We start from the raw sequence: 19,890 nt of genomic DNA on the forward strand, positions 1-19,890 counted from the left end.
GGTTTGCTGCTCACGTCCAGGGGCTTGGGTTGGTCTGGGTATGGTTTGGGCGTGGTCCAGGGTCAGTTACGGTCAGGGTGGCTCGATGGTTAAGGGTTGGGAGGAGTCCTAGCCTAGATAGGAGTTCAATGGTTCAAGGACACTACATACACACATGCAGAAACATGGGTCGACTTCCAGCAAGAATTTGAGCGGGTTAGGATCATGTTTTGGGGCTGGGCTTGCATAGTAGGGTCCCTAGATGAGTTGGCTAGGTGTTGGCTCAAGGCGGCTTGGGCGTGGCTCGAGTAAATTAGGAGATGGCTCGGTGTGTGCGATAAGGTGTCAAAAACGAAAATAATAAAGCTAAAATTAAATCCAAGGGTCCACGGGGGTGGCTCATGACTTGGAAGGGTAGAATAAATATTAAAAAGGCCATGTTTAAAATTTGAGATCAAAATAACGAGTTTTGGATTTATTCGTGATTTAATCGCCGCACGAAACGCTAATTAACGAGATAATTGAAAAGCCTAGTTTTATGCTTTATAAAATTATGAAAAATTAGGTCTAAGCTTAAATAACTATTATAAGTCTAAGTTTTTAATTTGGGAATTTTATATTAAGGTTTGGTTTAATTCGTTATATTTAAAGATTAATTTAAAAGTCGTCGAATTAGGCTAAATAAAAATATGAGAAAACTCATGTAGGCTTAAATAATTATTTGGGACATGTTAGAGTCAACAGAATTAAGAAAAAGTCAAAAACGTGAAATTTTACGTCCAGGGGTAAAACGGTCTTTTTACACCTAAAAATTAGTAAACGTCATGGCAGTGCCCTATTTGCTGTTTTATATGCTAATATGATTATTTCACATGTTTATGAATTTTTATATTTTGAAATATGATTTTTAAAATGTTCATGGATGTTTATGATTTTTAATATGTTAAGTTGTGATTTTTAAATGTCTATGATTTTTTATGATTTAAATTGGACATTTAAAAGATATGTTGCATGCTTGGTTTCAAAATAAAAATGATATTATTCATGTTTTTATTAAGTGATGATAACATGTTGAAGGACGTGAAGGGATTGTGACTACTACATGTTGGAAATATCGTGAGAGTTATGGTCCCAGTGGGAACCCGACGATCGTGTTTCCTTGGATACGGATACGAATACGAATACGTGATACGAATATGAATATGTTAATACGTAGGCCAAGGCCCAGTTGACCGATGAGAGTGTTGCAGGTGTCCATGCCGCCCAGTACTGTGGTTTTCTTTAGATGGATCCATCGCCCAATACGTTTAGGAATACGAGTCACAATCACGATCTGAATTCAACAAACACGAGTATGAACATGAATATGAATATGTTGATATGAATATGAATATGTTTATGTTTATATGAAAATGGTTATGCATAAGATTATGAAAATGTTTTTATTTAAAAGTTTTATGCATCATGAAATTTTTACGAAAATGTTTATTTTTATGCATCTTCATGAAAATGATATTTTAAGTACAAGTATTTTTCACTGTTATATGTTAACTGTATTATGTATTACTCGTTATCAAGAATATGACGTGTTGAGTCTTTAGACTCACTAGGTGTGATTGATGCAGGTGATTATGATAATGTTAATGGAGGTCTTGATGGTTGATCTGACTGGACTGGAGGTGCACATAACCCGAGGACCGACCCTAGTTTTCCGCACTAGTTATTATTTATGATTTTAAGTAATGTTAAAGGTATTTTTACGTCTTTTATTTATGTTAAGAGAGATTTTTGAGAGGTTATAGTATGGGATATACTTTTCAAATAATGTTTTTAGGTTGATAAAATGTTTGACGAGTTTATGCTTTAAAATATTTTCCTTTGGATTTTTAAATGGTAGTTGGATGTTTATTTTTAAAATAATGTTAAAAATATTTTATGGTTCGGCCGATGCTAATTGAGGTTTTAAAAAAAAAATCTAGTACTTTTTAAGAAACCGAATAAGCAGACGTTTCAGTTGGTATCAGAGCAATGGTTCTGTAAAGGGTTGTGCTACCATCAGCGCCGGAAAGATCAGTCTTCAAGCCTCAATTTGTAAGTTTACATGCTTTATATGATTTTATGATGTTACCTGCATAAGTACATGGCTTATATGTTCACGTCACATGTTTAATAGTATTATGATGATAAATGTTTTATATGCTCTAGAATTTTTATACGTGATACGATATGAAATAAGAAATTATTTGATTTAAACTCATATTGGTTTTGTGGTGGAATTGGACTATGTTGACTTTTTGGGTTTTAGTATGGACATTTTACTTTTTGGGCTATAAGTTAATCATGAATATTATGAATGCTTTGGGACACGTAGATTTTCTAAGAAAATATTTATGATTCATGGTTACTAGTCGAATTAATTTTTGGAATTACTCGTAAGTAATAATTATTCGAGGACTGCGATTATCTTGGGAAGTAAGAAAATATATAAATTGTGATTTTATGTTTAATGAAAGGTAAGATTGGTTTTAGGAATTGATTTTTGGGTAAATAAGTGTAAATTTTTGAAATTTTGCTATGGGAAACCTATAGAAGGAAATTAAGAATGCCAAGAATTTATGGGCTAATCATAGGATTTTTGAAAATAAGGACCAATTAGGATGATTTTTGAGGAAATTAAGTATTAATTTTGTAAATATTAGGGAATTTGGGGACTAGTTTAGCATTAAGCGATAATTAAATGGTTTAAACGATAAGAATTTTGAGAATTTAGACTTTTAAGAATATTTAGAACCTTGGGATATCTTGGATTATAATGTTATAAGGAATGTTAATCAAGGGTTTTTAAGAATGAATCGATAATAGGCTTGAAAATCTAAGCGTTAACGGATGCGTTTGGGATTTTAAGGTTGAAATTTGATAAGTCGATGAATATTTTGGGTATAAAATAAGGAAAATAATATACGATAAGTATGGCACTCCATCTTTTAATATTGAGAATTGTAAGAAAAAATTTAAATTCGAGGTTATAATAGTATGGTACTGAGTCATTTGGGTCTCTTTAAGTTGCGATTTGAAAATAAGGATTTAGAAGGAAAAATTAATTGGGATCAAGGAGACGTAAGGACATTCTAGAACTTAAGTTTGATCAGAGTAGCGCAGCGAAAGCGTGAATTTTTGGGATACTAGAACTAAGTCTAAACTTTGGGTTATTAAGGGTAAGCGAATTTCGAGGACGAAATTCAATTTAAGGGGGGAAGATTGTAACGCCCCGAAAATTTAAAAGTCCGCGCGAACCACATGCATGCAATTATTAAATTATTTTGTGTTTTAATTAATTATTTTAATTGCATGAATTAATTATGTTGTGCATACTTGCATGTTTAAACTATATTTTTCTACATGATTGCATTAAAATGTATTTTTAAAGGTTATTCGAGTTGCGATTGAGGAACGGAGACCGATGCTGAAAAATAGAAAATATTTTTATTGGTTAATTGTTTTTAATTATTTAAATTAAGGGTGATGCTTTTTCTTGTTTTTGAAAATAAGGGGTTTTGAGGTGATTTTATACGCCGGGACGTAATTTTTATCGGTGTTGGTTTTTCAACAAAAATACGAATTTTTTGGCAACCCGGCTATTAAATTCACGAACTTATTTTTACCAAAACTATTTTAATATTTAATTAAATCCTAATTAAAACTAATGGGCATAAAGTGTTGGCTTGATGGGCCTAAAGCCTTGTTAGTGTTTAAATAGTATATAATATACTTAAAACCCTCCCCAAACCCCACAATTCTTCACGCCTACTTTCTGAAATCTGCTCACCAAAGTCACGAACACACATGCACAAATTAGAAGAAGAAACAGTGGAAGCTTCAAGGAGATTTCAAGCCACGGTTCTTGCTCCGTTCCTCGCAATCGTCAACGGTTTTTCGTGCGTTTAAAACGCAAAGGCACGTCATATTCTCCTTTTACTCATCATCACACCATAGTATTTTATTTATTGAATTTTTGCATGAAAACAAGTCACACAATTCACAATTTCGTAACTATGCTCATGCTTGTGTTTAAACCTTTGTTATTGGATTCAAATCATGTTTATATGATGTTTAAAGGCCTGCCATGAACTAGGATATGAATAAGCATGTATTTACACTAGTTTAAAGATCTAGATCACACACAAAAGCAACAAAACGCTGCACAAAACAAAACAGAAAAGTGAAGCTGGAACTGAACATGGTGTTGTGTACTGTGAGGGCTCGATTGTTGGGGAATAAGAGGCTAGACCTTGCATGGTTCGTCTGGGTTTAGGGCAGGGTCATGGTTTGAGTCCGAGAAGAGTCCTAGCCACGCTAGGACTCGAAATTAAGGACTCCTACCCGAGAGCAAGCTTCACTTCTGCGCAGGGTCTACGCAGCTTGCTGGGAGAGAGGTGCTCGGCCAGGGAGTCTGTGCTGGGCTAGGTTAGGTCCTTAGGGTCCTAGGAGGGTGCTTGAGGGGATGGTTCAAGGAGTGGCTCGATGGGTAGAAGCCTAGCATCAAAAACGTGAGATTGAGGCTCATGACAGCATGATATACGCGAGGATACTGCCACTGGTTCAATGGTTTGCTGCTAATGTCCAGGGGCTTGGGTTGGTCTGGGTATGGTCTGGGCGTGGTCCAGGGTCAGTTAAGGTCAGGGTGGCTCGATGGTTAATGGTTGGGAGGAGTCCTAGCCTAGATAGGAGTTCAATGGTTCAAGGACACTACACACACACATGCAGAAACATGGGTCGACTTCCAGCAAGAATTTGAGCGGGTTAGGTTCATGTTTTGGGGCTGGGCTTGCACAGTAGGGTCCCTAGATGAGTTGACTAGGTGTTGGCTCAAGGCAGCTCGGGCATTGCTCGAGTAAATTAGGAGATGGCTTGGTGTGTGCGATAAGGTGTCAAAAACGAAAATAATAAAGCTAAAATTAAATCCAAGGGTCCACGCGGGTGGCTCATGACTTGGAAGGGTAGAATAAATATTAAAAAGGCCATGTTTAAAATTTGGGATCAAAATAACGAGTTTTGGATTTATTCGTGATTTAATCGCCGCACGAAACGCTAATTAACGAGATAATTGAAAAGCCTAGTTTTAAGCTTTATAAAATTATGAAAAATTAGGTCTAAGCTTAAATAACTATTATAAGTCTAAGTTTTTAATTTGGGAATTTTATATTAAGGTTTGGTTTAATTCGGGATTAAAACGCATTAATTCGTTATATTTAAAGATTAATTTAAAAGCCGTCGAATTAGGCTAAATAAAAATATGAGAAAACTCATGTAGGCTTAAATAATTATTTGGGACATGTTAGAGTCAACGGAATTAAGAAAAAGTCAAAAACGTGAAATTTTACGTCTAGGGGTAAAACGGTCTTTTTACACCTAAAAATTAGTAAACGTCATGGCAGTGCCCTATTTGCTGTTTTATATGCTAATATGATTATTTCACATGTTTATGAATTTTTATATTTTGAAATATGATTTTTAAAATGATCATTGATGTTTATGATTTTTAATATGTTAAATTGTGATTTTTAAATGTCTATGATTTTTTATGATTTAAATTGGACATTTAAAAGATATGTTGCATGCTTGGTTTCAAAATAAAAATTATATTATGTATGTTTTTATTAAGAGATGATAACATGTTGAAGGACGTGAAGGAATTGTGACTACTACATGTTGGAAATATCGTGAGGGTTATTGTCCTAGTAGGAGCCCGACGATCGTGTTTCCTTGGATACGGATACGAATACGAATATGTTAATACGTAGGCCAAGGCCCAGTTGACCGATGAGAGTGTTGCTGGTGTTCCCGCCGCCCAGTACTGTGGTTTTCTTTATATGGATCCATCGCCCAATACGTTTAAGAATACGAGTCACAATCATGATTTGAATTCAACAAACACGAATATGAACATGAATATGAATATGATGATATGAATATGTTTATATGAATATGAATATTTTTATGTTTATATGAAAATGGTTATGCATAAGATTATGAAAATGTTTTTATTTAAAAGTTTTACGCATCATGAAATTTTTACGAAAATGTTTATTTTTATGCATCTTCATGAAAATAATATTTTAAGTACAAGTATTTTTCACTGTTATATGTTAACTGTATTATGTATTACTCGTTATCAAGAATATGACGTGTTGAGTCTTTAGACTCATTAGGTGTGATTGATGCAGGTGATTATGATAATGTTAATGGAGGTCTTGATGGTTGATCTGACTGGACTGGAGGTGCACATAACCCGAGGACCGACCCTAGTTTTCCGCACTAGTTATTATTTATGATTTTAAGTAATGTTAAAGGTATTTTTACGTCTTTTATTTATGTTATGATAGATTTTGGAGAGGTTATAGTATGGGCTATACTTTTCAAATAATGTTTTTAGGTTGGTAAAATGTTTGACGAGTTTATGCTTTAAAATATTTTCTTTTGGATTTTTAAATGGCAGTTGGATGTTTATTTTTAAAATAATGTCAAAAATATTTTAGGTTCGGCCGATGCTAAGTGATGTTTTTTTAAAAAAAATCTAGTACTTTTTAAGAAAACTAATAAGCAGACGTTTCAATATCTCTCAAATAAATTGGTCAAATGGTTTGAAAAAAATAACACAACTAGACAACTCAATTATCCACATGTTTCTTTTTATATGAAGAAGCAAATTCGGAGAAGAAGATTTTCAAAAGTGATGTGTAATATAATATAATATCTTGGAACACCAATGAAGACTAATGTGTAAAAAAATAATATTTTATTTGTGGTTGTCTCCCCAAATTTCGCTATAAATAGGGGTGCATTGTAATGTATTGAGATATCCCTCATTCTATGAACAAACCTTTGAGTTCATAATATTTCTCTCTATATTTTTCTTTATTTCTTCATTTAAATTTAATTAGCATGTTAATTTCATATTCAAAGTTTTACACTTTGAATAATGAATAGCTAACTTCCTAAAGTTGAGATGAAAAGGTGAAACTCTTGGCATGATAATAAGGTTACTAAAAGGTAAGAATCTATATTTTATATTATTTAATCATTATTTATTGTTTATGTTATATTTATTTCTTTAAGCATTTTTATACCCTACTTATAAGTGGGAGTTTTGATTTATTGTTGCTATATGTTACACTAAATTCTTGGAACCCTTTAAATGTTAGTTTGGTATTACCAACCATTTAAAGTGGATGCCTTGATTTATTATATATGAATATATTATAATATTAAATTACTTGGAACTATTTAAATGTTTGTTTGATTTTACCAACCATTTAAAGTGGGAACCTTGATTTACTATATATAAATATATCATAATATTAATTTCTTGGTACCATTTAAATGTTAGTTTGGTTTTACCAACCGTTTAAAGTGGGAACCTTGATTTAGTGTTTACAAATATATATATAGCACAATAAATACTTGACAACATTTATAAGTTTTGGTATATATTATATACTTATAAGATAATAATATATAACATAATATAAATATGATTATTTAATATATTGGAACCATTTTATTAAGTAGATTTCAATAATGATCGTTAATGTTAACTTTATTAAAATACCAAGAGTGGATCCTTTAATCTCAACTACTTAAATTAAAATTTGAACAATTAAAAATTACCAATTAAAGATTCAAACAACTAAAAGAAAAAATAAATAAAAAGACATTGTAGTGGACTTGTAATTACCTTAGCTTCCTCGTGGATACGATATTCGAACTCATCGAATTATACTACTTGTGGACAACCTGCTCTTGGGATTGCAACAATCAAAGTCACAACAAGTTTATGGCGCCGTTGCCGGGGAAGTATAATTTAATTTCAAGTCTATTTAATTTTGTTTATAGTTTATTTTTGTTTATTTTAATTTTTATTGCTTTTGTGTGTTTTTATTCTTTTGCATTTGCATTTGCATGAGCATTTGGTCACGTACACTTAGTGGGCGACTCATTCGAAATAACCCTTTATTTTTACAAAACATGGCGGAAGAACCCATCAAAGAAAATGAAGATGAAATTCAATCTCAACATGATCATGATAGACGAAGAACACTTAGAGATCACATGAATCCTACACGTACTAGTGCACCTTCATGTCTAGTTTTTCCCCCTGATGCATCTCATTTCAATTTTAAGCCTGGTATTATCCAACTTTTACCCAATTTTCATGGCTTAGATTCTGAAAATACATACATGCATTTACGAGGGATTGAAGAAGTGTGCAACACATATAATGATCTAAATTGTAGCATGAACACCATTCGACTTAAGCTTTTTCCTTTTTCTTTAAAAGATAAAGCTAAAACTTGGATACAAAATCTTAGATCGGGATCCATTTGAACTTGTGATGAATTGCAACAACAATTTTTGAAAAAGTTTTTTCCATCTCATAGAACAAATTCTTTCAAAAGGCAAATCATCACTTTCACTCAAAAACAAGGAGAAACTTTTTATCAGTGTTGGGATAGATACAAAGAATTGCTTAATCTTTGTCCACATCATGGTTTTGAAATTTGGAGAGTTGTTTCTCAATTTTATGAAGGCTTAACACCTAAAGATAGGCAAATGATTGAATTTATGTGTAATGGAACATTTGAAGATAAAGATCCAAATGAGGCAATTGAGTATCTCGATTCATTAGCTGAAAATGCTCAAAATTGGGACACTATAGGTACAATCGAACCATCAAACAAGATTCAATCTCCTACATCTGGTGGAGGTATGTACACTCTCAAAGATGAACATGATCTTCAAGCTAGATTTACCTCTTTGGCAAGAAAAGTTGAGGCACTTGAATTGAAAAAGAATGGTCAATTAAAATATGTTCAAGAAATCGCGTGTCACATCTGTGATACAAGTGATCACTTTACAAAAGATTGTCCCACTTTACCCTCTTTTAAAGAATGTCTCCATGAACAAGCCAATGTTTTGAACAATTTCAAAAGGCCAAATTTTGAACCATTTTCTCAAAATTACAATCCAGGTTGGCGAAATCATCCAAATTTTAGTTGGAGGAATGATAATGCTGCACAATTTTCACAACCACATTTCCAAAATCAACAAAATTTTCAAAATTATGCACCTCCACCTAAAATAAATTTGGAAGATACATTGAATTCTTTCATTGCAAAGCAAGAGTCTATCAATACTCAAACTGCTCAAACCATGACAGATTTGAAAGATACTCTTGCTAAATTTGCATCTGCACTTAATGTTAATGAAAAAGGTAAATTTCCTTCACAACCTCTGCCTAATCTCAAGGATCATCATTCACAAACTGGAACTTTTGGAACTCAACCGATGGATCAGGTAAAATCTGTTATTACCCTTCGAAGTGGTAAGGTTGTGGAAAAATCCATTTTTGAACCTTGTGAAGATGATGATAAATCAACTCCAAAGGGTAAGAAAGTGGAACCCATAACTTGCGAAGAGGAGGTTTAACAGACAGTGTCACCACCATTCCCTCATGCATTGAAAAATACAAAAAAATCAAATTTGAATTCTGATATATATGATATTTTTAAACAAGTAAAAGTTAATATTCCTTTATTAGATGCAATAAAACAGGTACCATCATATGCCAAATTTTTGAAAGACTTGTGCACTGTGAAAAGAAAATTGAATGTGAAAAAGAAAGCATTTTTAGCCGAACAAGTAAGTGCAATCATTCAAAATAATAATACTTTGAAATACAAAGACCCTGGTTGTCCTACTATTTCATGTATTATTGGAGAACGAAAGATTAAAAAAGCCTTGCTTGATCTTGGAGCTAGTGTGAATTTACTTCCATATTCAGTTTATCAAGAACTCAATCTAGGCGAGTTAAAACCTACTTCGGTAATACTTTTACTTGCCGATAGATCTGTTAAGGTGCCAAGAGGTATGGTAGAAGACGTATTGGTCCAAGTTGATAACTTTGTATATCCTGTCGATTTCATAGTTTTAGATACACAACCTATCGAAACTTGTAATGCAATTCATGTAATTCTGGGTCGTCCATTTTTAGCAACTTCTAATGCTCTTATAAATTGCAGGAATGGAATAATGAAGTTGTCATTTGGTAACATGACCTTGGAGCTCAATGTTTTTAATCTTTGTAAGCAATCACATGACAAAGGAGATGAAAGTGAAGATGAAAATCTTATTGAAACTCTTGTGGAAGAAAACATTCAAGAAGGGAGTACTCGTGATCAATTAGATATTTGTTCAATTGAAACTGTTAAAGAAAATATTGAAATTGATCTTAATGATTTTATCAGGTATCACTCGTTACCAGGATCAGAGAAAGAATTTGATGCAAAATATGAGAACAAAGACGAACCACCCATATTGGAGTTAAAACCCTTGCCAGAAGAATTGAAGTATGCATTTCTTGGAGAAGATGAAACAGATCCGGTGGTAATTTCTTCCAAACTAGAAAGTGATCAAGAAGGTAAATTAGTTGATATGCTTAAAAGACATAAAAATGCAATCTGTTGGACACTAAAAGATCTCAAGGGCATTAATCCACTAATTTGCACACACAAAATTCATTTAGAAGAAAATGCTAAAACATCTCAACAACCACAAAGGAGATTAAATCAACACATGAAAGATGTTGTGAAAACTTAAGTTCTCAAACTACTTGATGTTGGGATTATCTACCCTATTTCTGATAGTAAGTGGGTAAGCCCAACACAAGTAGTTCCAAAAAAATCTTGCATCACAGTGATAAAAAATGAAAAAGGTGAATTGTTAACAAGTCGAGTCCCATCTAGTTAGCGGATGTGTATTGATTATAGAAAATTAAATGACGCCACTAGAAAAGATCATTTTCCATTATCATTTTTGGATCAAATTTTAGAAAGAGTAGCAGGTCATCCATACTACTGTTTTCTTGATGGATATTCAGGTTATTATCAAATTCCCATTGCACTCGAAGATCAAGATAAAACTACATTCACATATCCTTTCGGAACATTTGCATTTAGAAGGATGTCATTTGGATTATGCAATGCCCCAGCAACATTTCAATGATGTATGCTAAGCATTTTTTGCGACATGGTTGAAAATTTTTTGGAAATTTTCATGGATGATTTAACTGTCTTTGGGAATAAATTTGATAATTGTCTTGAAAATTTGGAAAAAGTTTTAAAAAGATGCGAAGAAAAAGATCTTATTTTAAATTGGGAAAAATGTCATTACATGATTACTTCTGGAATTTTTTTGGGACATGTCGTGTATGTCATGGAATTGAAGTTGATAAAGCAAAAGTTGATGTCATTGCCAATTTACCACCTCCAAAAACCATTAAAGAAATTCGCTCATTTTTGGGACATGCTGGATTTTATAGGAGGTTTATAAAGGACTTTAGTTTAATCTCTAAACCCATTTGTAACTTCTTAACAAAAGACACTGCATTTGAGTGGACTCAAGAATGTCAAAATGCTTTTGATAAAATCATTCGACATTTAACATCAGCTCCTATCATGCAACCTCCTGATTGGTCTTTACCATTTTAAATCATGTGCGATGCGATTGATTATGCAGTTGGTGCAGTATTGGGTCAAAGAAGAAACGGTAAGCCTTATGTGATATATTATGCAAGTAGAACTTTAAACAATGCTCAAATGAATTACTCCACAACTGAAAAAGAACTACTTGCTGTAATATTTGCATTAGATAAATTTCGTTCTTATTTGATTGGATCAACGACTATTGTGTTTACTGATCATTCTGCTATTAGATATTTGTTGACCAAACAGGATGCAAATCCACGACTGATACGATGGATTTTGTTGCTCCAAGAATTTGACATTGTGATCAAATATAAAAAAGGAACTGAGAATGTCGTAGCCGATCATTTATCGAGACTAGTAACAGGATCATCTTGTGAAATGACACCAATTAATGATAATTTTCCTGATGAACATCTATTTTCAGTTACTACTACACCTTGGTTTGCTAACATAGTAAATTTTCTTGTGACAGGAAAAATGCCACCGCAATGGAGTTCTCAAGATAAAAGAAAATTTTTGAATGAGGTAAAAAACTTTTATTGGGATGATCCGTATCTAGTTCAAGTATTGTCCGGATCAAATTTTTCGACGTTGCATACCCGACAATGAGGTAAGTAGTGTCATTAAATTTTGTCATTCAGAAGCATGCGGAGGACATTTTTCTTCAAAGAAAACGGCTGCAAAAATCTTGCAGTGTGGATTTTATTGGCCCACTTTGTTTAAAGACACCCACGAAATCTGCAAGATCTGTGAAAATTGTCAAAAATTGGATGCGATTTCAAGAAGAAACATGATGCCTTTGAATCCTATCATTGAAATTGAAATCTTTGACTGTTGGGGAATTGATTTTATGGGATCTTTTCCACCGTCGTTTGGATACTTGTATATTTTAGTTGCAGTTGATTATGTTTCCAAATGGATAGAGGCAATTCCATGTCGAACAAATGATCATAAAATCGTCATCAAATTTTTAAAAGAAAATATGTTTAGTAGATTTGGAATTACTCGAGCCATGATAAGTGATGAGGGAACTCACTTTGTTAATAAACCATTTGCTTTCATTAATGAAAAAATATGGTATTAGTCATAAAGTAACTACTCCTTATCATCCTCAAACAAATGGACAAGTTGAATTAGCTAATAGGGAGATAAAGCAAATTTTGGAAAAAACTGTTAACTCAAATAGAAAAGATTGGTCTCTGCGACTTAATGATGCACTTTGGGCATATCGAACAGCTTTTAAAACATCATTGAATATGTCTCCCTATAGGTTGGTTTATGAAAAACATTGTCATTTGCCTGTGGAATTGGAACATAAAGCTTATTGGGCGATCAAAACTTTAAATTCAAGCATAGATGATGCCAACAAATTGCGTAAATTGCAACTTAATGAACTTGATGAACTCAGAAATGACGCGTATGAGAATTCAAGGATTTATAAAGCAAAATTCAAATTATTTCATAATAAAACAATTCTAAGAAAATCTTTTGAGATTGGTAAAAAAGTTTTGCTTTATAATTCTCGACTTCACATATTCCCAGGAAAATTACGATCAAGATGGACAGGCCCATATGTTGTAAAGCATGTGGATATTGAAAATCCTAAAAATGGTGATATTTTTAAAGTAAATGGACAAAGGCTTAAACCATTTTTAGAAAATGAAATCTTTCAAGAAGAGTTTATTTCCCTTTCTGATCCTTGATTTTTTTATTTTTTTGGTGTTGCATTTAAGTTTGTTTGTTTTTATTTCAGGTTTTCTTAATCTTTTTATTTTTCCTGTCAAATGGCGGATAATGATACTCCGTGACTCTCATAGTCGGTTAAATCAGTTTCCCACAACTGTTGATACAAAAATAAAAAAATAAAAAAAATCATTTCTTTTCTTTTCAAAATGGATGAAATTCTCTAAAAAATTTGTAAATATTTTCCCTCTGTTTCTGAAAATGTTATAAGAAAAATTTATGCAGGAAGGTGTGAAAGATTGAGATTGCTAATGCAAAAAGGAATTCCAGAAGATATTCGTCTTGTAATAGAAGCTAAGGTCCGATTAGGAGGAGAAGTTCCACAATCATTGCTCATTCGGTATTTGCCTGGATTAGGAAAAAGCACTTATGCGAAAAAACGAAGGGCCAAAAGTTTAGGGGTTTGTCATAAGTGTGCAAGATGGACTTGTGACAAACAATGCAGATCTTTGGGATGTGTTTGCAATAACAGAGAAGATAAAATTGGTTTCATTAAGAATGGGCTGAGTAAGGAGTCTTTAGATAACATCTTATTGACTCTTGAGACGCATTCTAGTAAACATGTGCATATTGAACTTCTCCGTTTATGGAAACAATTCCAAGATGAGCGTCATAGTCTTGGGAATCCGACTAAAAAAGACCCTGTTTGCCAATTTATAAGAAAATTGGATGGGAAGCATATCCTCGACTCATAGAAGGCGTTGAAGCCGTTTCTCGGACGTAAAACCAGAGAAAAATTGTGAGCCACAATCACACTACTGTTTATATGCATGTGTGTCATTATTGTTTTTACTATTTATTCTGTTTACAGCTTTGACCCATAGTTTTGTCATGATAACATATTACCCCTATAAAATCTCACATCTTTCTCTCTATTTTCGCAGACAAAAAAAGAAAGTAAAAAATGGCTGGATCTTCTGCACAAACATTGAAAAATATTTGTGTATTTTGTGGGTCGAGTCCTGGAAAAAATGAAGTGTTTGTAGAAGCAGCGAATAATCTTGGAAAGATATTGGCTGAGAGAAAAATTCACTTGGTATATGGGGGAGGTAATATTCGGTTAATGAGATCTGTTTCAACATCTGCTCATCTTGGAGGTAGTCAGGTTTTGGGTATTATTCCTACAGCTTTAGCTGAATGAAATATTACAGGTGTTACGATTGGGGAGGAATTAAAAGTTTTTTCTATGTATGAAAGAATCACTCAAATGATTGAAAATTCTGATGCTTTTATCGCACTACCAGGTGGTTTTGGTACATTAGAAGAAATTTTTCACACTGTTTCTTGGGCACAACTTAATATCCATAATAAACCTGTGGGCTTGTTGAATATCAATAATTATTATGACAGTTTGTTGACATTTCTTGATAAAGTTGTGGAACAGAATTTCATTTCAGAAAATTCACGATTGATGCTCATCTGTGCTTCGACTGCCGACCAATTAATTGATGATTTGGAAGCTTTTGTTCATAAGCCTGATCCGATGATAACAAAGATCAATTGGTCGCAATCAAGCAGTAAGAAAAGGAAGTTGGATCATTGATTCAAAAGTCGTGGATTGGTTTGCGTTTGTTTCAGTTTGTTATTTTCAATAAAATTCCAGGTGATATCTATTTCATTATGTACTCTTTATTAATAGTTATTTTGACATTAGGGACAATGTCATATTCTGATTAGGGGAAGAACAAACTTATAAAAAAAAATTAAAAAAAATTAAAAATATATATATTATTTTAAAATAAAATCATGTTTATTGTTTGTATCTTATTAATTTTTGCAAAAATGTCATACATTACATGTTTGAAAGATTTAAATTAGAACATGCATTAATCTATTTAAGAATGTTTAAATTTTTATTTAAAAAAAAAGTCAATTTTAATATTCTGATCAATATAAAAATATGATTTATGAAATCTTTTTGAGTGATTAACCATTGTGATAAAATCAGGTATTAAAGTATATGGCCCAGGATATACCTTATAAGAGTGCCTAAAATTTTAAACTCACACATATTTTGTGAGTGAGTGGAGAGGACTGAGAAAACAGCTTTCGAGCCTTTATTGATCATGAGAGAGACTATCTATTGTTTAGATCTTGAGTTCTTATTTTGAAAAAAGAAATGATATTTTCTGAAAAAAAAGGAGAAAAATACAAAAAGAAAGATATTGAAGATCTATGTAATTTTTAAGTTATATGCTACCACCCATATATCTCTCATAAAAAAAAAAGAAAAAGAGAAATTTATTGTACAAATTAAATAAATATGTGGTCAAGAAGCATAAACTTAGTCTGATTCCATGATGTTATGAAAAATATATATATATATATATAAATATATCAGGAAAAAATATATAATAAGAACAACTAGATTTTGAATCAATGGATTTTCTATCTTTTGATTAGTTTGGCTCGTTTGTCTGTCTGCATTCTGTAAACCATTTTTCTGAGCATTTATCTGTATTCCAACTCCATGAGAGAAATCGTTGCCACAAATTGAAACATTTATTAACCTGTGAGGATATGGAGTTGACACTCTTACTAGGAATTTCTGAAGGCCGTGTACATTTAACTATCTGAAATAAGCTTTGAATTGATCATCTCAAATCATTTCATAAATTAAAATTATGATGATCTTGATATAACTTTGACAGTTTTCAAATTTAATTTAAACACTTAGATAGTTCTGATTACATTTCTATTTAAATTAATCAATATGTTTTGTATTGTCATTAACGCTTAAATTGATAGGGACTAGCAATAAGCTGGTTGGGAGGTGTGATAAACATAAAAATTGTACATTAATTAAATGTTTTATAATATAAATATATAGTTTTTGTTTTATTAAATGTTTAAATATTATATGTTTTATAATAAATTGTATAAAATATAAGTTGTTGTGTAATTACAAGTTTTTACTATTTTTTACAGGTTCGATAAAACAAGAATAAACTTAGCGTTGCAAATGGGATTAAGATGATTCTTGGACCTGTAGAAAGTTGATGTTAATATCTACAATATTGGTGGCAAGCATGAGATAAAAATCATCTCACAATTAGGATTAAATTAAGCAACAAATAAAGTTAAGAAAGGAGTGGCAGTTTTACAATGCTTTAATATTTTGACCATATCTCTCAAATTACTGGGTCAAATGGTTTGAAAAAAATACCACAACTAGACAACTGAATTATCCACATGTTTTTTTTATGTGAAGAAGCAAATTCGGAGAAGAAGATTTTCAAAAGTGATGTGTAATATAATATAATATCTTGGAACATCAATGAAGACTTATGTGTAAAAAATAATATTTTATTTGTGGTTGTCTCCCCAAATTTGGCTATAAATAGGGGTGCATTGTAATGTATTGAGATATCCCTTATTCTATAAACAAACCTTTGAGTTCATAATATTTCTCTCTATATTTTTCCTTTATTTCTTCATTTAAATTTAATTAGCATGTTAATTTCATATTCAAAGTTTTACACTTTGAATAATGAATAGCTAACTTCCTAATGTTGAGATGAAAAGGTGAAACTCTTGGCATGATAATAAGGTTACTAAAAGGTAAGAATCTATGTTTTATATTATTTAATCATTATTTATTGTTTATGTTATATTTATTTCTTTAAGCATTTTTATACCCTACTTATAAGTGGGAGTTTTGATTTATTGTTGCTATATGTTACACTAAATTCTTGGAACCATTTAAATGTTAGTTTGGTATTACCAACCATTTAAAGTGGATGCCTTGATTTATTATATATGAATATATTATAATATTAAATTACTTGGAACCATTTAAATGTTTGTTTGGTTTTACCAACCATTTAAAGTGGGAACCTTGATTTACTATATATAAATATATCATAATATTAATTTCTTGGTACCATTTAAATGTTAGTTTGGTTTTACCAACCGTTTAAAGTGGGAACCTTGATTTAGTGTTTAAAATATATATATAGCACAATAAATACTTGACAACATTTATAAGTTTTGGTATATATTATATACTTATAAGATAATAATATATAACATAATATAAATATGATTATTTAATATATTGGAACCATATTATTAAGTGGATTTCAATAATGTTCGTTAATGTTAACTTTATTAAAATACCAAGAGTGGATCCTTAATCTCAACTACTTAAATTAAAATTTGAACAATTAAAAAATATCAATTAAAGATTCAAACAACTAAAAGAAAAAATAAATAAAAAGACATTGTAGTGGACTTGTAATTATCTTAGCTTCCTCGTGGATACGATATTCGAACTCATCGAATTATACTACTTGTGGACAACCTGCTATTGGGAGTGCAACAATCAAAGTCGCAACAGTAATAGACCATGAACGAAATACAATTCAGATATATCAAGTTTCTTGAGATTTTTCTCTCAAATTGCAGGCATTTTGCTTTGTTCTTCACAAAATCAAACTTATCAAAGATTGCATCTTTGTGGCGTTTGTCAATTGTTTTCGCACGGATTGTCAAAACAAGTTCTTTGAAGGTTCTTATGAAATTCGATTGTTATTATCGTTGATATTTGTTGCTAAGTGTTAATCGCTTAGAGGTGAATATCACAAATCGTTGCTTGTTTCAAAAGATCGGGACAACACAATCGATCTTTGTTCGTTATTGAATTGAGGGCGTGATTCTAATTAATCGTGTTTGCTTCTCATTAGTACGAGGATTCGTATCATTTGGTATCAGAGCATTTGGTTCTCTTTGATTCAAGTAAGTTATCATTGCTATTTTCAGATCTGTTTAAAATTTCGTTCTATTCTCAAATCTGTGTTATCCTTTCGTTGCTATTTTCAGATCTGTATAAAATTTCGTTCTGTTATCAGATCTGTATTATACTTTCGCTTCTGTTTTCAGATCCGTATTATCCTTTGTATTGTTGTAAGATCTGCGTTATTCTAGCATTTTTGGTTTTGCGCAGTCCAAGTGAGACAGTTGCAAGTGTCCACGAGTTGAATCTTGTTAAGTTTGATATACAAATATAAATATTGATCACACTTTTGAGAAAACTATCACATTAGAGTGAAAATATTTGAGTGCGAGCGTTATTTCTTTGGAGTGATCGTGAGAATTTGGGTGAAGAATATATTTTATTTCTACTAACATTTTCTTGCAGGTACAAAATCTGAAAGTAAAATGGAGAGGGAGGTAGGAGATAATTCGAACAAGGGGTTGTCTAAGGTCCAAATGGAGGCGTTATTTGGTCATTTTAGTAGGATGATGAGGGCCGAGTTGGATCCTTTACATGAGAGGTTGGATAGGCTTGAGGTTAGTAATAGCGAAAATAAATCTAAGCCTAAAGGTTTGGGTAGAGGCGAAGAAGAAGAAGATGAATATGATTTGGGAGGAGAAGAGGAGAGTCAAAACGAGAACTGGGGTAGGAACGGAAGAGGTAGAGGGTTTGGTAGAGGAAGAAGAGAAGCCGTACGAGGTAGGTACGATGATGAGAATAGGGAAGATGGTAACATAGGTAGCATTAAGATGAAAATTACGTCGTTCCATGGTAAGTCAGACCCAGAGGCTTATTTAGAATGGGAAAATCGAGTTGAATTTGTTTTTGATTGTCACCAATATTCTGAACTCAAAAAGGTTAGGTTGGCAGTGGTTGAGTTTGTTGATTATGCACTTATTTGGTGGGATCAATTATTGACCACTAAGAGAAGATGCAATGAGAGGTCTATAGAAACTTGGGCTGAGATGAAGAGCGTAATGAGGAAGAGGTTTGTACCAAATCACTATTATAGAGATATGTTTAAAAGGTTACAAACTTTGAGACAGGGTGTGAAGAGTGTTGAGGACTACTTTAAAGAGTTGGAAGTTGTCATGATTAGAGCAAACATAGAAGAGGATCGTGAGGCTACTATGGCTCGTTTCCTGTGTGGTTTGAACAGGGAGATTCAAGACCAAGTGGAGCTTAGGCACTACTTGGATATAGATGAGATGGTGCAGATGGCAATAAAAGTGGAGCAACAACTGAAGAGGAGAGGAATTGGTCGCACCACTCAAGTGGGGAATGCATCAACACCTTGGCGTTCCAACGTTGTTAAACGTGAAGAAGGCAAAGTTGTGACCAAGTCCAAAGTTGACATTAAACAGGAGGCGCCTAAGAATGTAGTGCAAGGTAAACCTGAAACTCCTATTAATCGTTCTAGAGATATCAAATGTTTTAGGTGTCAAGGAGTTGGACATATTGCTAGCCAATGTCCCAACAAAAGGGTGATGGTGTTGAATACTTATGGGGAGTATGAATCTCATAGTGAGGGAGATGATGGAGAGGATGAAGATGAAATTCCTGCATTAGAGGATCCTGATGAGGGATATGAAGCAGTTGTGGTTGAGGCATTAGTGACTAGGCGTATCATGAGTGCCCAAGTCAAATAAGAGGAGACAAATCAGCGGGAAAACTTGTTCCATACTTGATGTTTTGTCAGTGGCAAGGTTTGCAACATTATTATAGATGGAGGAAGTTGCACCAATGTGGCTAGTAGTGAGATGGTAGAAAAGTTGGATATACCTACGTTAAAGCATCCTCAACCATATAGGCTTCAATGGTTGAATGATTGTGCGGAAGTGAAGGTGACAAAACAAGTGTTGGTTTCTT

General features: G+C 32.5%; 1 pseudogene; it reads left to right on the plus strand.

Moving 5' to 3' along the window:
* The first annotated feature begins 8,589 nt into the window (after nucleotides 1–8,589).
* Nucleotides 8,590–19,890, plus strand: part of LOC142532328 (uncharacterized) — a 32,324-nt pseudogene continuing 21,023 nt past the window's right edge.

This window comes from Primulina tabacum, chromosome 18 (assembly GCF_025594145.1).
Source record: "Primulina tabacum isolate GXHZ01 chromosome 18, ASM2559414v2, whole genome shotgun sequence".
NCBI classification, from domain to species: domain Eukaryota; kingdom Viridiplantae; phylum Streptophyta; class Magnoliopsida; order Lamiales; family Gesneriaceae; genus Primulina; species Primulina tabacum.